This window comes from Pinus tabuliformis, chromosome 4_2, assembly GCF_031772625.1.
Source record: "Pinus tabuliformis cultivar Carrire ecotype Pingquan chromosome 4_2, CPIR1, whole genome shotgun sequence".
In the NCBI taxonomy this organism is placed as follows: Eukaryota; Viridiplantae; Streptophyta; class Pinopsida; order Pinales; family Pinaceae; genus Pinus; species Pinus tabuliformis.
The window spans coordinates 557,649,050-557,668,159 of NC_142304.1; the positions used below are offsets into that span (position 1 = coordinate 557,649,050).

General features: G+C 37.8%; 1 long non-coding RNA gene across 1 annotated transcript; it reads right to left on the bottom strand.

Moving 5' to 3' along the window:
- Positions 1–17,474: 17,474 nt before the first annotated feature.
- On the bottom strand, positions 17,475–19,090 carry LOC149170479 (uncharacterized). The gene is made up of 2 exons (XR_016259485.1): positions 18,054–19,090; positions 17,475–17,881 (listed from the first exon to the last, which is right to left on the bottom strand). It is a non-coding gene; the product is annotated as an uncharacterized LOC149170479 (long non-coding RNA).
- Positions 19,091–19,110: the final 20 nt, after the last annotated feature.

Consider the following 19,110-nt stretch of genomic DNA (forward strand, 5'->3'; position numbering starts at 1 on the left):
AATATAGAGATTGTTGTCATCTGCAAATGAACAACTCAGAATGCAAGATCCATGTTCATCAATGCCAAGAGAAAACGGTGAAATAATCTCAAATGTTTTATCATTTAACAGATGCACGAAGCTCTTCACTGTTTCTGTCATCATCTTGTACCTGTGATCATAATCATATCTCTCACTGCAAATGGCAAATGTTCAAGACACATCTTGATGGAAAATACGATAAGGGTGTTACCTAAGAGAAACTAAGGAGATGTGAAATATTTGAGTGTCATCATTTGACCCAATAGTAAGCATGTCTTCCTTGATAATTGCAACACTGCCAGGAAATGAAACTGAACTGAAAGAACACATGTGATTAACATCTTCCAAATTAACATTACTATACACCAAACTCCCGTTGCTACTGTAAATAACTGCAGGTATGTCCTATGCTGTGAACACTTTCATTATCATCTTATTGCGAAGAGTCATGACAACAACTACTTTTGTAGGCTTGTAATCATTTTTATCTCTTTTGGTGCAGTCTCTCTTTTCTTCTACCTTTTCCTTTGGTCTCTTAGCACAAAGATTGACAACATCTACACTATACTGAGATGGCTTGAAACACGGGTGATGATAGCTAGGATCAATAGTTTCATCCTGTTTATCATCAATTGGATATTTATGATATTGTTCCTTTTTATCACTCTCATCATAAACCATATTCACATGAACTTCATCATTAACTAAAATTTCCATATCATTTCCAGCTTCATCACTCTCACTATCAATTTCCATATTTATATTCACTGATTCTTTGTCTCCCTTTAAATAAAAATTTTTGATATCTTCCCCTTCACCATCAATGGCCTTGTTTCCTCCACTATTACTGTTAGAATTCATATCTTCCTCATCATCCCCTTCATCATCTATGGATTCATTTCTTCCATTGGTACTATCTGCATCCACACATTTTTCTCCATTATCATAATCAAACATTTTCACTTCCTTTTCATCATCATTATCTGGAACATGGTTTTCTTCTTTTTCTTCCTCTTGTCTCGTTTCTTCACTGTCGCTATCATCTTGCTTATTATCAATTTATGCATAAATTTCTTAAAACATGTCGTAGCTTCTACACATGATTTTTCTAAATGCTAAAATGATTCTTGAATTTTACTAAACTACTTAACACATTCATGACGTAAATGCAATGGCATATTGTGCAGTGAACAATGTTAAAAACCTCGCATGATTATATTTTGTGTCGGATAATGCTCAAAGTCTCACATGGCTCTGATACCACTGAAGCAACAAAACCTATATCTTGTTGACTTGAACGTAAAAATACACGAGGTATTTTGTAATAATAATTTATTATATATAAAAATGCACAAGTGATGATTAATGTTACAATGAGGACCCACATATATACTAGGAAGGTGTCCCTTCACGATAAGGTGTGTCTTTTAGACGTGCCTTTTCACTTAACTAATCACTTCTTAACATAATCATTACTTGATTACTTAATATTTATATTATTTATATTTATTTATTTTGTTATGAATTATATTCATAACAATGAGTAGAGTTATCTCCAAGTATGATTTTCAAATTTGTCTCCCTCTCAACCAGGTTTGAGAGGAATTCCTAATATCTAGAGAAATTTCTAGAAGCCCTACTATATACCAACCAACTATCATACAAATCTAGAGGAGAGGAACTAGACAAAAGTAGAAATAAGAATGCATTCAGATTGACTAGTAGCAACATTATTTTCATACTTGGAGTTTCTTAACCTATTTTGTGGATGATAGCCTTCTTCACGATCATCTCTTCTTCTTCTATCATCTATATTTATTCTATAATTTCTCCTTCTTATATCATCACCTCTTCTTCTATTATCACTTACTCTTCTATCATTGAACTTGTTGTTGTTGAAGCTATAGTTGGACCTTGGAGCATTTCTCTTTTTTGGACATTCTCGTACATAATGACCATGCTTGTGGCAGTTATAGCACTCAAATTTTGATAATTCCATTTTGAATCTTCTATTGGAGTCCTCAGAATCTAGGGGAGGCATTCTTGAAATAGATGGTCTTCCTCTTCCTTTTCTCTTCTTGTGAAGGCCTCTCCTTCTTCATGCTTTTGAATCCTTCCTCTTCTAATCATCCTAGTCTCCTCTTGAGTGCATTTTCCAACGAGCTCGTCAAATGTCGGAAGAACATTATTGTTGCTTAGAGTTGTAATGAAGGTTTCCCAAATAGGAGGAAGACCTTGAAGTGTCACCAACACCAGCTCTCTATCAGATATTTGTTCACTAGTATATTTCAATTAAGCCCTTATGCGGGATACCCTCATGATATAGGATTGCATGAACCCCCCTTGTTCATATTCAACTCTTTGAGTTTATTTTTCAAGGATAGAATATGATTCAAGTTGTTGACCTCATACATCCCAACCAACTTATCATAGATTTCTTTAGACTTATTCAAGCTTCCAACAAAAAAAAGTAAATGATCTTGCAAACCATCATTAAAAATTATCTTGGCTTTTAGCTAACCTTTCTTTTACTTGGATTTGGTGACAACAGGAGTGTTCTCTAGAGGTACAAGAACCTTTCCTTCCACATATTCCATAACATCATTTTCATCCAATATAACTTCCAACCTAATCTTCCAAGCAACAAAGTTTGACGAGACATCCAACTTCTCAAAATCCTTGAAGTAAGAGGCAGATATCTTAACCAAGTCAAATAGGCTCCTTCAGCTTCTTCCAACGTTTATTTATCTTTTCTCTTGTCTCCTTGGGATTGTATTCACCGTGGCTCTAATTCCTTGTTAATTTTCCACTATTCTATGTTGTTACAATCACTTTAGTCCAATATTTTCTTCAATTAGTGATCTAATTTAATCTTTCAATGATATATATAGAAATTTTAGATAGAAAAGTAAATGAAATGACAGTAAAAGACAATCAAGAGAAATAGCAAGAGACATTAATTTGGTCAAAAACGAGGGAAAAACACCATAAGGGGGAAAATCCTTTCAAATTCTTCTAACTAGATTTTCATAAAATGTTCAACAAAGAGAGTACAGTGATCCAATTCACCAATCAAGAGTCAAAGGTCAACCACTTTGACTTTCCAATAAACCAATGTCCAAAACTTCAAGGGATGATCCCAAAAGTCAAATTTGGTCAAACTGTCAAATCTAGTCAAAGTCAACAATAGTCAACAACAGCAAATCAAGCCATGATGAGTCAATGTTTTGTCATCAAATCAGCTCCAAAAAGTTCAATCTTGGCAACAAAAATTCAACCTCTTTTTTTGGTCAAAGTCAAGTCAAAATGCCCCAAAACAATTCTCTAAACTTGGTTAAAGTCAAAGATAAAGTCTATTGAGACCCTAGCTCTAGATCTATAGTCAACCAAGGTCAAAGTGCCCAAAAAAATCGTCCTCCTTGCCAAAGAATTCAGCCTCCAAAACAGATCCAAAAAGTGAATTCAAACCAAGTCAAAACATGCCCAAACACTAAAAAGTCAACATTGGTCAAAGACAGATTTCGACCCTCCTGCAATTCTCTTTGTCTCTCCAACTTGCATGTTTGGATGAAAACCTACATTTTTATATGTACGAACCCTCAAGAGAAGAAGAAATGAATTTGTGAGATGTGTGTCCAAATGAGATGCCAATGAGTTGTATTTACAGGCATTGGAGGAGACCCAATTTGTCTTTAAAGTTGACCTGAACGTTTGTGCACTTTTGGGCTTTCACATTAAAAATAATTTTTTCCTTGACCAAATTAAATTTTTCCAAGGGAAAAAAGGGCCTTCTCTGAATGAGGAAGGTTGTCCAAATGAGGGAATTTATCCCTGAGCTTCCAAATTAACATATCTATATATATGTGTGTGTGTGTGTGTGTGTGTGTGTTATACAACACTGACATATTATGTAGTTATATATTAAGTATATATATTGATGTATATACACCAATATACATTGATGTCGACATAAATACTAGTATATATTATATACTAACATAATATATAGTTGTATATACTAGTATATGTGAAATTTCCTTATTGCAATTACCAAATTTTATTTTTCTATCTTATGCAGATTATTTATCTTCAGAAATTAATCGTAGAAAGTAACGAATATATCACTACTACAAATTTCATAAATAACAACAAGAGCTAAGAAATAATGCACACTAAAAATAATGAACACTAATATTTTTGGACAAAATATCCTTGGAAAGACCCTGAAGGGAAAACCAATTTTGCAGATGATGGTTTTATTATTAAACTTCAACAAAAATTTGAGAATTACAATATGCTTACCTCTCACTATCATCCTTAAATTGTCATGGATATTCCACTAGAGAATTCATCACAACAAATTTGATAAAATCATATTTAAAATCCAAGATTCTACATTATTATAGTTTTAATAGATTTCTAGATCTATAGATTTATTATTAATAGTGCATGCATGCAAATTTAAAATTATGTAGAAAATAGAGAAGAGAAAAATAAAAATCTCACACACATTTAACACAAGATATGCTCTGGGAAACCTAATGAGCCTCATAAATGGGTAATTATATGGGCTCATTTTACCTCCTAACCTAGTAAAATCAACTATTCTCTTAGCTTATTATATGATTTTCTGATTATATTTATGCTTATAGGGTGAGTTGAGTTAGTTACTATGCCATGTGGTCTAACATGTATTCAATGCAGATTATTGATGGATTTTGAGGTCAAAGTCAAGGATCTAGTGGTCAAACTACAACAATAACTCGAAGTAGACAGAGGAGAGGACTTATAGGAGGGAATCCCCCTCATTTATTGCTCCTCACTTCGAATTCCCCTTCATGCAGTTCGGAGTACAAGCATCTAAATCATGCACTAAAAGGTAGCCAAGCAAGTGGAAGATGATTGATAGTTATCACGAGTTTTGGGAGCCAAACCTCCCTAATTTTAAGGAAACTGTTGGTAGCTTAAGATATATAAGTAGAGAGGCCTAGGGCCTCACTAGGGTCGAATTTTTTTGCTTATGTAAACTCTGCTCAAATTTCGAGCTTACTATTTTATGACAGTTTTATGTAATCTTGCGATTTTTTGAAAATGAAGATGGAATCCCTTTTGAGATAGCAATGAGTTACCTCAGAGGGCTGAAGCTCTTGGGTTAGGGCCCAATCCAAGCATCCAAGCTTCTCTTTACTTGTATTTGTATGCTTTACTTTAGTTTGTAGATCAGTTTGTTGTTAGATGTATTTCTCTTATGGTTAAGAATAGGTTGCTTTTGATGATTTAGTAGCTTGCTTCCATTTGTGCCTTCTATAGCAGGTTAAGCAGTGATTCAGAAAAGATTCAAAAGGCTAGCAATAGTGCCTTGGCCTCTCTTCCTCCCTCTAGGACCATGATTTGAGGCAAAGACTCTCTTGTTGCCCCAAAAACACATATTTTCCTCACTCCTAGTACTTCTAGTGTTTGCAGCTCTGTAGTAGGTTGATAGTCCAGTTTTGTTTTGCTTTAGATATTCTTTATCATGTTCACTTCTGTTTTGCAATAGTCCTTTTGCATGCTTTCCTTTCTTACAACATTTCCCAGCATTTCCTTCTATACATCATAGTTTAGGCCATTTTAATGCAAAACTTTGTTTTTCCTAGGATGCACTCATTTCATCGGTTAATTGATTTTCTTGGTTGACTGTCAGTTTCTATGTAGCAGATCTCTTCCAGCAGTAGGCCAACTTACCAGAAATCACACCCTCCATCTGATCCATGCCCTATAGGTCTCCCAAACCTCACCTCAATTCTGCCCTAGTTTCCTTCATTTTTCATAGAACTTCTTCCTCTCTCCTTGAGAAAAACCAATCATCTTTCTCTCTCCTAGTAATTCATGGTAGACCTTAGGCACCCTAACACCTCATTCAAACCTTCATCCACCTTTTCCACCCACTCTCACACCCTCAAAACAACGAAAATTTCTCTTGGCCTCCTCTTGTAGGCCTCCTGTAGTTTCCCTGTTTTCCTCCTGTAGTTTTCCTGTGTCCTCCTGTAGTTTTTCCTGTAGGCTTTCTTTTGAAGGACGAGTGTGGGAAAACCCTCCTGAAGGCCACCTAAGACCTCCTAGGATCCATCCACACCATCCTACGTCCTCCAAAGCTCCAAAACCGCCCTCTAATGCCACCTGTTCGCTGCCACACTCACACACAATAAATTAGATGCATGTTAAATTCACATAAACACACACAAAAATCCAAAAATATGTTTTTTTCTTATTTACTTCCAGAAATAGCATGGTTAGATGTTTTTTACTTCCTTGAGTAGGTAATGGAATTTCTTTCATGGTTTTCATAGTGTTTTTGGCAAAAGTAGAATTAGCTTGTTAATTAGGGTTTACTAGGTTTTGTTTTACATTCCAGTATTTCTCCTTTCTGCAGTTAGAATAGAATCTGTAGAGTAATATTTGTTTCCTTTCATCACACATAGAGCTTCTTCTGAAATCTATAGAAGTTTCCTTGAGCTCCTAGTGATCTCGTGCCGGTTGACCAAGTGACAACCTGCAATGAGAACTAGTACTTATGCATATAGCACCAACGCTTCCAAGTTTGTTACGAACTACTAGTTGATAAAAATAAAGTTGGTAGCCCAGGAGTTGCAACATTCTTGCTGCAATACTAGTGCTTACCACTTTTTGGCGCCATTGTTGGGGACGCGTCAGAGTATTCTATGATTACTACTTTCTTCTATTTCCTATTGCAACATTCTGCTAATAGTTTATTTCGGCAAAAGTAGACTAGTCATTTCTTTTCTTTTAGTTCTGCATTTCCTTGTTTTCCTTTTCAATTCTACAAATTTCCATTTAGCAAGTTCATTTCAGCTAGTTGCAATTTGTTTTGTTTAATCACAATTTCAATTTCTATAGGTACTTTTAGTGTGGGGAAAAAGAAACAAAAAACCAACCAAAAATATTTCCTTTCATGCCTCGTAGGAGTAGAGATAACTTAGGAAAATTTTTGCCCAACACCCCCATTGCTTCACACAGCCAACCTTCTCTCTTCTTCGGTGGCTGCAATCAAGAAGAACCCTTAGGTGAACATCTAGACATATTTGAAGAACCTAAAGGGGAAGAATAAGAAGAAAACATTCCTCTGGAGCCAATGGCTGAAAACAGAAATGCTAGGGGATATGGAGAGAGAATAGAGGGTACCTTCCCCATTCGAGAGACCAATGGGGACACAAAAATGAAGAATATAATCCCTTCAGCCCTACCTCACTTCCATGGTCTGACTACAGAAGATCCTGACACCTTCTTGTTCAAGTTTGTTGTCATCTGTCGAAATTATGACTATGTAGAAGATGAGAAAAAGTTGAAACTATTCCCTTCTACTCTCAAGGACTTAGCACTACACTAGTTCATGGGATTACCTGGCAATAGCATCACAACTTGGGCTCAAATGCAGCAGGCCTTTAACAAAAAGTATCGAGACTATTGTAGGTCAAAAGATACTAAAGAAGAAATCTTCCAAATGACCATAGGAAGTGACGAGTCCCTGGAAGACTATGAAGAGAGGTTCCAGCTCAGTTACAAAAGGGCCAGGTGTACACTTGACCCTGAGTCTCTGAAGTTGGTTCTACTCAAGGGAATTCGAGAAGACCTTTTAGACACCCTCCATCTACTGGCCAAGGGAGACATCTACCAACTATCCTATGAGGACATAAAGACTATTTTTAGAAACCATTATAGAGCAGCCAGAAAGAAAGGTAGGGGGAGTCAACCCATAGCCAGTACCTCTTCTTCCAATTCATCCATTAAAGGTGAAACTGGAAACATGTTGGAAGACTTCAAGAGTGAGATGCTACAGACTCTTGCCATGCAAATGGATACCTTACATATCAAAATAAAACAAGAGGAAGCAGAGAGGGCTTTGGCCATTTTTGCCCTAGATGCACCAGGAGGCATCCTAGGAATGAATGCCCATTGAACTCTATAGAGGTTTGTTCAGTCTGTGAAGAATATGATTCTACAGATAAGTGCCCTTCCTTGCTCGGACTTAAAGCTGTATACCAAGGGGCCGAAGGAGTCACTGAACAAATCTATTACATAAACCAAAGGAGGCCACATGGTCCTAGACCATACCAGCAGGGGATGCAAGGGACATCTCAGGCATACTACAACCCCAACCAAGTCACCTCCATACCTTCTTAAGGCCCCCTTGCTCATCCTTCTTAGTCCATGCATCCTCCTTGGTCCTTCACATCTCAATATCATGCCCAACCAGCCACCCATTAATTTCAATCCTATGCTTAGGCACAACTTTAGTGGAATGCATCTCATGAGGGGTGGAGGCCCCAATACAACTCTCTTCCCACTCTTCTGCCTCCACCACCTACCCAACCACAATCGTTACCTTCTACTCCACCAAGGCAACCCCAAATGCGTACCCAGCCAAATCCAAACCCGAACAATAGACAAGCTTAGCAAGTGTATAGTGGGGAACCATCATGCCTAACTTATGCTGTGGAGATTCAAGAAATTAACTTGCGATCCGGGAAAGTTCTCCTAGATAGCCAGCCTCCACCCGGAGAGGTTGAGGAAGATAAAGAGGAAAGAGAACCTAAAGCAAATCCACCCTTTCCTAAGAGACTATCCATGACAATCCAGCCCACCCCAGAAGAGACTGAACTCCTAGGAGAATTGAAAGATTTATGTGTGAAGATACCACTTCTCCAAGCAATAAAAGATGTGCCTATCTACAATAGGTTGATCAAAGAGAAGTGATTTAGGCATCCAGGAAGGCGCAAGAGAGATTCCCCAACCATCAATGTCATAAGACAATTGTTCGACCTAATGTTGGGGTAGATAATCTGTCCAAAGTATCTGGACCCTAGAAGCCCAGTAGTTGATGTCCACATCAATGGCACAATGCTCCCACATACCTTGATTGATCTAGGAGTTGCCATTAATGTGATGACAAAGGACACAATGCTCAAACTTAACCTCCAAGGCTCCTTGAGGAAGACCACGACAGTGTTGCAGCTAGCAAACCGCTCCACAGTGACCCCTGAGGGGATTGTGGAAGATGTGATGGTCTCCATTGATTCTTGGGAGTACCCTACTGATTTCTTAGTTCTCCAGCCAAAGGAAAAGCTCACTGGGTATCCTCTCATTATGGGAAGACCCTAGTTGGCTACAGCCGATGCCTACATCAGCTGTCGAGCTAGGAACATGACCATAAAGAACAGGCACATGTCCAAGCAGTTAATCCTATATCCTCCTATCCAACCCTTCCTAGAACATAATCTACCTCTCTGGTTGGAGGAGGAGGATGAGGACGAAGTTTATTCTACACCACTTTGTACATTAGAAATCGCCATGGGGTTGAAACCGCAAGATGAGGATGATATGATTGAAAATTTGATTCAACATCCACCTCCCAGTGTATCACCATTAATATACATAGTAAGAGAAACCCAAAACAACCCCTCAACTAATCTCTGTGTGGCTGACCCCACTTCTCTTCGTGTTAAAAATATAGAGTTCGACCAAGAAAGAACGTTGAAAATCAATCCATCCCTATCTACTTCCCAGGAGAAGGAGCTATGCAGCATACTGAGAAAACATCTAGATGCCTTCGCCTGGAGTTATAAGGAAATGAAGGGAGTGCACCCTTCAGTATGTACTCATCATATATACATCAAGGAAGATTGCAAGCCAGTCAGGCAACCTCAAAGGAGGATGAACCCAGCACTTAAAGATATTGTTAAGGAAGAACTGCAAAAATTGCTTAATGCAGGATTCATCTATCCCATCTCTGACAGTTGATGGGTCTCTCCTTTGGTGCTAGTTCCAAAGAAAAATGGTAAGTGGAGAATCTGTGTCAACTATCAGGAATTGAACAAAGCCACTAAAAGGACCATTTTCTTTTACCTTTCATAGATCAAGTGTTAGACGGTATGGCAGGGAAAAAGTTTTTCTCCTTCCTAGATGGGTTTAGAGGGTACAATCAGATTCAAATCAGCCCGGAAGACCAAGATAAGACCACTTTCACTTGTCCTTGGGGTACCTTTGCATACCAGGTCCTTCCTTTTGGTTTGTGCAATGCTCCAGAGACTTTCCAAAGAGCGGTATTGAGTATATTTTCTGAACTGGTTCATGATGCAGTAGAAATATACATGGATGATTTTACTCCTTATGGATTTTCTGAACTGGTTCATTATGCAATAGAAATATCCCATGGATGACTTTTAGGAAGCTTTATCTAACCTATGAAAAGTTCTAAATAAGTGTATTGAGATGAACCTATCCCTCAGTCTGGAAAAATGTGAATTTTTTATGACTAAAGGGACTGTGCTAGGTCATGCAATATCTCAACAAGGACTGCAGGTGGACCCCAACAAAATTGCCATCATCCAAAGGGTCCCACCTCCTCAAAAGGTGAGAGATGTCAGAAGCTTCCTAGGCTTAGCTGGATATTATAGGAGATTCATTAAAGACTTCAGCAAGTTAGCCTCTCCTTTGTTTGGCCTCCTAGGCAAAGATGTTGAGTTCATATGGTCGGAAAACTGTCAAGAAGCCCTAGATACCTTGAAGAGCAAGCTAGTGACTGCCCCAATTCTTAGAGGCCCAAACTAGGCCCTACCCTTTCACATTCACACAGATGCCTCGAACAAAGCAATAGGAGTAGCCTTAGGACAAATTTATGAAAATTTACCTTATGCCATATACTTTATAAGAAAAAGCTTGTCAAAGGCATAGTTAAACTATACAGTGACCAAGAAGGAACTCTTAGTTGTCGTGCATTCCTTAAACAAATTTAGACATTATATCATAGGCTATCAAACCTTTGTGCACACCGATCATGCTGCAATTAGATATTTAATGAACAAACCAAATGTAAATGATCACATTATTAGATGGTTGCTTTTACTACAGCAGTTTGTTATGACCATTATTGATAAGCATGGTAAAGAGAATGTTGTTGCTGACTTTTTGACTAGAGTAAATTTGCCTGGAAGTGAAGAAGGAATGGTGGATGACCAAATGCCAGATGAAAACCTATTTGCTATATCAGTACTCTCTCCATGGTTTGCTAATATAACAAACTACTTGGTTTCAACACAGTTCCCACCACACCTATCCTCAAAAGAGAAGAGCAAGATAGTAAGGAAAAGTGCCCCTTTCACCTAGATTGGAGGCAATCTCTTCAAACTTGGCCTAGATCAAATCTTGAGATGTTGGATTTCAGAGATCTGTGGTTTGAGCTTTTTAAATTTTTGACCGGAGAATCCCAAATGGGATCCATCATCAGGGTAAAGAGAAACGTTGGTGTAAAAACTCCATTACTGTGGATTCTCCGGTCAAAAATTTAAAAATCTTGAGATGTGTCAGGGAGGAGGAAGTCTTTGACATCCTCCTGACCTGTCATGACGGGCCTTGTGGAGGTCATTTTGCAGCAAAAAGAACCGCCTTCAAGATATTGCAAGCAGGCTACTACTGGCCCACTCTTCATCAGGATGTGAGGTGATACACGAGCCAGTGTGATCGGTGTCAGAGGATGGGGAAGCCCACTCCAAAGGATGAAATTCCCATGCAACCTCAAGTGACCTTTGAGCCATTTGACAAATGGGGCATGGAATCTGTGGGGCCTATCAATCCCCCTTCAAAGCAGAAGTAATACATCATTGTGTGCACCGACTACCTGACAAAGTGGGCAGAGACAAAAGAAATCAAAGTAGCGACAGAGGAAAAGGTAGCTGAGTTTTTGAGGGAAAACATATTCTACAAGTTCGGGTATCCGAGAGAGTTGGTCACAGACTAAGGTAGTCAGTTCACTTCCAAACTGATTGAAGACCTACGCACACATCATAAGATCAAGCACAGGACTTCCACCCCTTACCATCCATAAGCCAATGGGAAAGTGGAGGTCACTAATAGAGAATTAGAATGGATCCTAACCAAGGTAGTGAGCAACATCAGAAAAGACTGGGCCGACAGATTAGTTGAGGCCACTTGGGCCTACAACACAACATGGAAGACCACCACCGGGTTCACACCCTATGAACTAGTCTATGAGAAGAAGGCTTTGTTGTCAATAGAGTTTGAATTCAATACCCTAAGGATGGCAAATCAGCTGGACCTAGACCTCAGCCATGCACAGAAGGAGAGATTACTTTAGCTCAATGGATTGGATGAATACAGATTTCAAGCCCTTCTCCATATAGAGGTAGTTTATCTTTAGAGAAAGATATGGCATGACAGAAATATTAGGGAGAAGCAATTCCAAGAGGGAGATTGGGCACTACTCTATGATTCAAGATACAAGGATTTCAAAGGCAATCCAAGGACAAGATGGTTGGGGCCCTACACTGTGGAGAAATGCAATGACAATGGTTTAGTTCTGATCAAAACCATTGATGATGAAGCCATCCCCATACTTGTCAATGGATGTCGGTTGAAAGTCTACAAGAAACCCCTCTCCAAGCGAGAGTTTATTGAAGATTTGAATAAAATAGTGATGGTAGTGGAGCACGTCTTAGCTTCCACTTCACCCACTCATTGAAGAAAAAATGAAAAAAATAAGGACTCAAGTGAAAACCTCCATGAGGCGCTTGAGTCCCATCATTGGGTTGAAACCTCTTCTGAGGCAGCCTAGTGATGTTAAAAAAAAAATGGAAACGAATAAGATCCCTAGGTGAAAACCTCCCTTAGAGGCGCCCAGGGTAGGAAATTAAGGTGAAAACCTCTCTAAGGTGACCTAGTTGTTTTCAAAAAAAAAAAAAAGAGAAGGAAAAAATTATTTTTTATTGCATTGCAGGTTTGCAGGAGGACTACAGGGAGCAGAAGAAGGTGCCAAGGGGACCCTAAAATTCATACCAGCGTCCATCCCATCTCCTCCACACCTTACTCCATCATTTTTGGCATCTATTTCACCCCATTGTACCTCTTCTTCCAAAACTGTGTTTTCTCAAGAGGCTCTGTTTTTTCTATAGGAGGCTCCTGTAGGAATTACAGAGAACCAAAAATGTCTACAAGAGGCAATTTGAGTGACAAGAAAAGCTTAATGAGGAACCTATAATCCATCTTACCATATTCAAACCTCATTTCCATCATTTCCAAGCCTGCATCACACTCCAAGCATCATTATTATTATTATTATTATTTTCCTTTCAAAGAAAAAACACAGAAAAATAGTTTTTCAGTTTTGAAAAAAAACAAAAATAAAAAGAGGAAAAGACACCATTAACTTTACCTGAAACTTACCTACTAACCCTCCATCATTCATCTCCACCTCTGGAATCATTCTCGAGCTCCAAGCACAGGGAAATAGCTAAAGTTTCAAGGGGAGAAGCAACTATAGGAGCTCCTGTAGGAATTCCTGTAGCAGCTAATCCCATAGAAGTCTAGCACCAGCAACAAGGGACAACACATCTGAAGTTTGAAAAGGCACATGCAGCTCAGCTCCAGCAAAAGAAGTACCTAGAAAAACACACAACAACACATCAACAAGTAGAGACAACATGCATGAGGGAAAATGAAGGCATGCAACAGAGAAAGACACAACACCTCACAGTTGATGGCAACAAATACACTTGGATTACAAGTAAGTAGCTAAGTCACTCCTCTATCTACATTTGTGTAATTAGGAACCATATGAAGGCAATGATATGGTTGAAATCGAAAGAGGGAAAGGTGGACAGTTAACTTGGACACCTTCATTTAGTTAACTCCACTTAATCGAGATATCACCCACACGTGCGCACAGTGAACTCAAGAAAAAGATGCGAAGGACAGGTAGTGGGAGGAAGAGTTAACTCTGATGCAGTAATGAGGGGATGATTACGAGGGGGGTCATGATGACCAAGTAGGTGGGGACCAACGGTCCTAATCTGGGCAACGTACACCTTGCCAGCTCAACACTCATAACCGAAAATAGCGATAATAGGTAATGAGCACTCCTCCCCGTGCATTCTCACCACCTTTTCTTCAGTTTCTCCTCGTGACTTAGCCACACAGTAGTCTTCTTATGCCCCCACAACCTCATATCCACCATCCTCCATCGATTTCCTCCATATTTTTGCTCTCAACATCTTCTACGGTAGCCCTACAGGTTTTCTACAGGAGCACCTATAGGAAATCTACAGGAGGGACAATGGGTTTCTACAGGAGGGGCAGTGAGTCATTTTGAAGGGAGGAAACGTGATTTTTGGCACGAATTTTAGTCTAGAGAGGTAGGGTTCATGAATGCCCTCTATTGAATATAAAAATGTGAAAGAGTTGGTCTCAAATTGAAGATAAAATGAGTCTTTAAGAGGGTAGAAATACATAAAAAAAAATTATGTTTAAAAAAAAAAAAAAACCACAGTCCCCTCTGTTTTTATATTTCACTCAAAATTCTTTGTCTCCCCATATATGGTTTTTCAAAATTACAGGCAGTATGACAGGGGGGTTTATGAGAAAAGAGCCCACTAAATCCACTAGACTCCATGCACATCCTCAAGTGGTGGAAATATTTACAAGGGAAAACTGGATGAATTTCTTTGAGAAGTTTAGAGGGTTTGATGATGCAATTTCCCATGAATTTGCTCTCTCTCTAGTCCCTCACACAAGAACTCATGTTACTGTAACCATTAGAGGCCTCTCCATTGAAATAACCCCTGAATTCATAAGTAGGGTCACTGCCATTCCTCTTGGGCTGCCTTGGAGTAAAGATGAGAAAATAATTGGCTAGGCTACCAAGAGGAAACTTTTCCAAGATAATGAAACCCCTATTGAAGACAAAAATGGCATTAAGAGGGCGAGTGTACCATATCCCTAGGATGCGGTTAGCTACCAAGTGATCAAATACATTTCTTGTGAGGGGAGGCACAACATTGTTTATGGATATTATTTCATAATCCTCCAAGAATTGAGATATGGCATGGATACCCCAGCACATAAAAAGCTCAGTATCCCTTACTTTCTCCTTTAGTCCCTCATTGACTCAAGCACCAAGGTATAAGAAGGAAATTGACAATAGCTAGCTCACCATGGCCTAAAGATCCTAGTAGAAGAAGCCCTCCATACCCTTACAATCCCTATAGCATGGGAAGTTTTTAGAAATATGACAACTGAGGATGACATCAAGGCATTAACCTATGATGTCAGTCCTACTGTCAGTGAGGAGGGAGAACAACAAGGAGGAGAAGATGAAGCCAGTGGTGACATAGCAAAGCAAGAGAGGAAGGAGGAAAGAAAAGAAATATAGGAGGGGAGATTTGAAGAGACAGAACAGGAAGTAGAAATAGAGACAGAGAAAGGGGAGGAAAAAGAGATAGAAGAGGGAGAAAAGGAGGCAGAGAGGGCAGAGCAAAGAGAAGAGTCCCCTGAAACTTTGGAAAGAGAAGTAGTAGCTACCCTCACTGCCCTCAGTACACCAGTCAAGTAGAAGCATAAGAGGAAAAGAAAAACCTCCATGTATTTCAAGGCAAGGAAGAGTACCAGAATTAAAATAGGCAAACCTCAACCCTCATCAAAGACTCCCATTAATATTGAAGATTCACCATATGCCAAGGTGAAATAATCTCCTTCCAAGACACCCATAACCTATGGAAGGAAGACTACAAGATCTTCTACATGGAAGGGAAAGGCAATTCTAAAGGACCCCAAACCAGACCTACAAGAGGCTAAAACAGTCCTACATGAGACACTGTCCAAACTCACTACAACAAAACCAGCGATTTGCGCCAGATTTAGCGCCAAATTTTAGTGCATTTTTTTTGTAATTGTGATGAGCAACCTGGCGCTAAATCTGGCTCTATTGTACAATTTTTAAAGCGTCCTTTTTTGCACCTGATTTTGCATCCTTTTTCACGCTAGATTTTGCATCATTTTTTACACCAAACTATGCATCATTTTTTGCGTCAAATTTTGAACCAAGATTTGCATCTTATTTTATGACAAGTTTTGCTTCTAGTTTTGTGTCATTTTTTGCATCTATTTTTCATTCTCTTTTGCTTCCTATTTTGTGTCATTCTTTGCTTCCATTTTTGCACCATCATTTGCATCAAGTTTACACTGTATTTTGAATCCAATTTAACGTCTTTTTATGCATCCATTTTGTGTCAGTTTTTGCATCTAGTCTTACGCTAGGTTTTGTATCTAGTCTTACACTAGTTTTTGCTTCTATTTTTGCACCAGCTTTGGTGCCTATCTTTGCACCATGTGTTGAATTTGATTTAGCACCAAATTTTGCATCCATTTTTGTGCCCATTTTTGCATCTTTTTTTGGACCATTTTTTACATCCACATTTACGTTTGATTTGTCTCCATTTTTCCCATCTCATTTTGCACCATATTTTGCGTCATTTCTTTCATCCAATTTTGCATCATTTTTAACACCATCTCTTGCATCTAATGTTACATCATTTTGAGCATCGAAATTTGCATTTATATTTTCATCTTATGTTGAGTCATGTGTTGTGTCCACCTTTGCATCTTATTTTGTGTCTAATGGTACATTCAATTTAGAGCCATTTTTTACGTCTACTTTTGTATTTGTTTTTGCACCAAGTTTTGCATCCAATTTTAAGCTATTTTATGCCCCTTTTTGCACCATTTTTTTGTGTCTACTTGTGTCCAATGTTGCACCATTATTTACACCGACTTTTTCATCCAATTTTGCATTTTTTTGGTGTCTAGTTTTACATCGTTTTCACCATCCAAATTTGCATCTTTTTTTGCCTCATCTTGTGTCCACATTTGCATATAATTTTGTGTCTAAGTTCGAGCCTAAATTTGCATGTGATTAGGAATCATTTTTTACATCCAATATGGCATCCTTGGTTTCACCTTTTTTCAGCCCCATTTTGCATCTTGTTTTATGTCTTTTCTTACATCTTTTTTTTTTCCTTTTTTGCACCCAAGTTTGCATCCCAAATTTACACCATTATTTGCATCATCATTTGGCATATTAATTTGTAACGTTTTTTGTTTCTTGTTAACGCTCAACTTTGCATCTTATTTTACATCTAGTTGTTGTCTTTTTTTGCATCTAATTTGGTTCCCATTTATGTGTCCTTGTTTTTGCCCAATTTGATATCCTTTTGTATGCCATGTTTTGTTCCCTTCTTTGTGTCAACTATTGCACAATTTTTCACTTCTAATTTAAAACACTTTGTATGTCAATTGTTTGCATTTTGTATTAATTCCTAGTTTAACATCCAATTTTACTTTCAATTTTGCATCCATGGTTACATCCACATTTGACTTCTTATATAGAGTATATTTTTCTTTACATATATGACCCCCTTTATAGATTCATAGTGAAATATATGATAGTTTCTAAATATCATTAAAGCAGATATCACAATTCAAAATCATTTGTAAAGAAATTTAAGAGAAATTGACAACATCCATCCAAAAAAATAACAATGTGTCATTAACAATTTTCAAAACATGTATAAAATAGAAACATAATACTAATAAAATCAGTATTATTTTTAATCAAAACAACTAAAATTCAAATATGATTAACAAATCAAAATATTTCATGAATATCGTTATTCTACGATAAATTAACAACATACATAAATCAAACTCATCGTATGATTACAAAATCAAAATGTCTCATTGATATAGGGTAAATTCACAACACCCATCTAAACATAACAATGTCATTCTACACAATAATTTCTTCATAAAAAACAATGCATGTGCATGCTTAGCTACCACCACCAAGATCATCCTCATGATCATCTTGACCATCCTCATTACTCTGATCCACATCATCACCAACACCGCAACTATCATCATCATCTCCTCCTTCACCACCATCATCCTCATCATCTCCTAATATATGTTGAACATAATTTGGATCATCGTCTTGGAAATCATTACCTATAGCATTCTGACAAAAAAAATCAATATTACATGTTAGTATTAATTACATAACACAACGCATGTTTTTGTTATACAATGTTAACCATAAAATGAGGTAAGATATAATATCTAATAGTACTAAAAAATAAAATGAAAATATGTTTTAAAAGTATATTGGAAATCCAACTAAGATTACATACCATAGAGTCCATCCAAACAACAAATTCAACCCATCTCTTTTGCTGCAGCACCTCCTTTTCCAAATGATTTGGAGGTCTTCAGGGTAAAAATATATATCCCATGGTTTATATTTGGCCTTAAAAAACAGTAGAAAAAAAAAAATTTGAGAACACAGGAGCAAGATGAAAAAGGAATTGCATGTCTAAACATTTTGAAGTCTCAAAAAGCATTCATCAACATAGAGAAGACTACAACACTACTCTTCACTTCCAAGTTTTCAACTAATGGATTTAATTGACCAGCAATGTTTTTTGCATGAACCATGCTCAAATGCTCAAGATGAGGTAATGAATGGATGCTATGCGCCTATCTGTGAATTGCAACCACAGGCATACATGTAAGTGCAAATTTGTAAATCTCATACCCAGATTTACCCATCATCAAGCACACAACTTTTGCGGGATCCATTTGACATATCTTATGTTTAAGAAGGAATAACATCCTTGAAGAGACTCATGGCTTTTCTTAGGGAAGGATCTTTGCATGCAGAATCTAGATTAACTCTGAACATTTCAATCAAACTAAGGTAAAAAGGCAACAATCCATCGGTCAAACCTCACAGGTTAAAAGCACCCGCTGAGTTTCACACAAATGAGAAAGCCTAAGGGAAAAGATTTGAGACATGCATGCTACATGATTTCATGTAGGATAAGTACCTAAGCTTAAGGCAAAAGATTTGAGACATGCAAATGTATGAAGTACAAGATTCAGATAAAGAGAAAGAAGCTCCTTCATGCCATATTCTCACTGACAGTGAATCTCAGATTAGGTACTTATCAAGCATGAAATCATGTTGCATGCCAAGCATGAAATCATGAAGCACACACCATGATAAGATTATCTGACTCCAACTACTGCATCAAGATGAAAAATTCAGCACTCTAGACAGTCACATAAGAATAAAAAAACATTCAAAAGATATGAATGCATATTAGCCACTATAGAGGACCAAAACATAAACTTACGCCATAGACAGTGTCGCTGAACCTTTCACTGCTTTTGCTTCAACAACTTCAG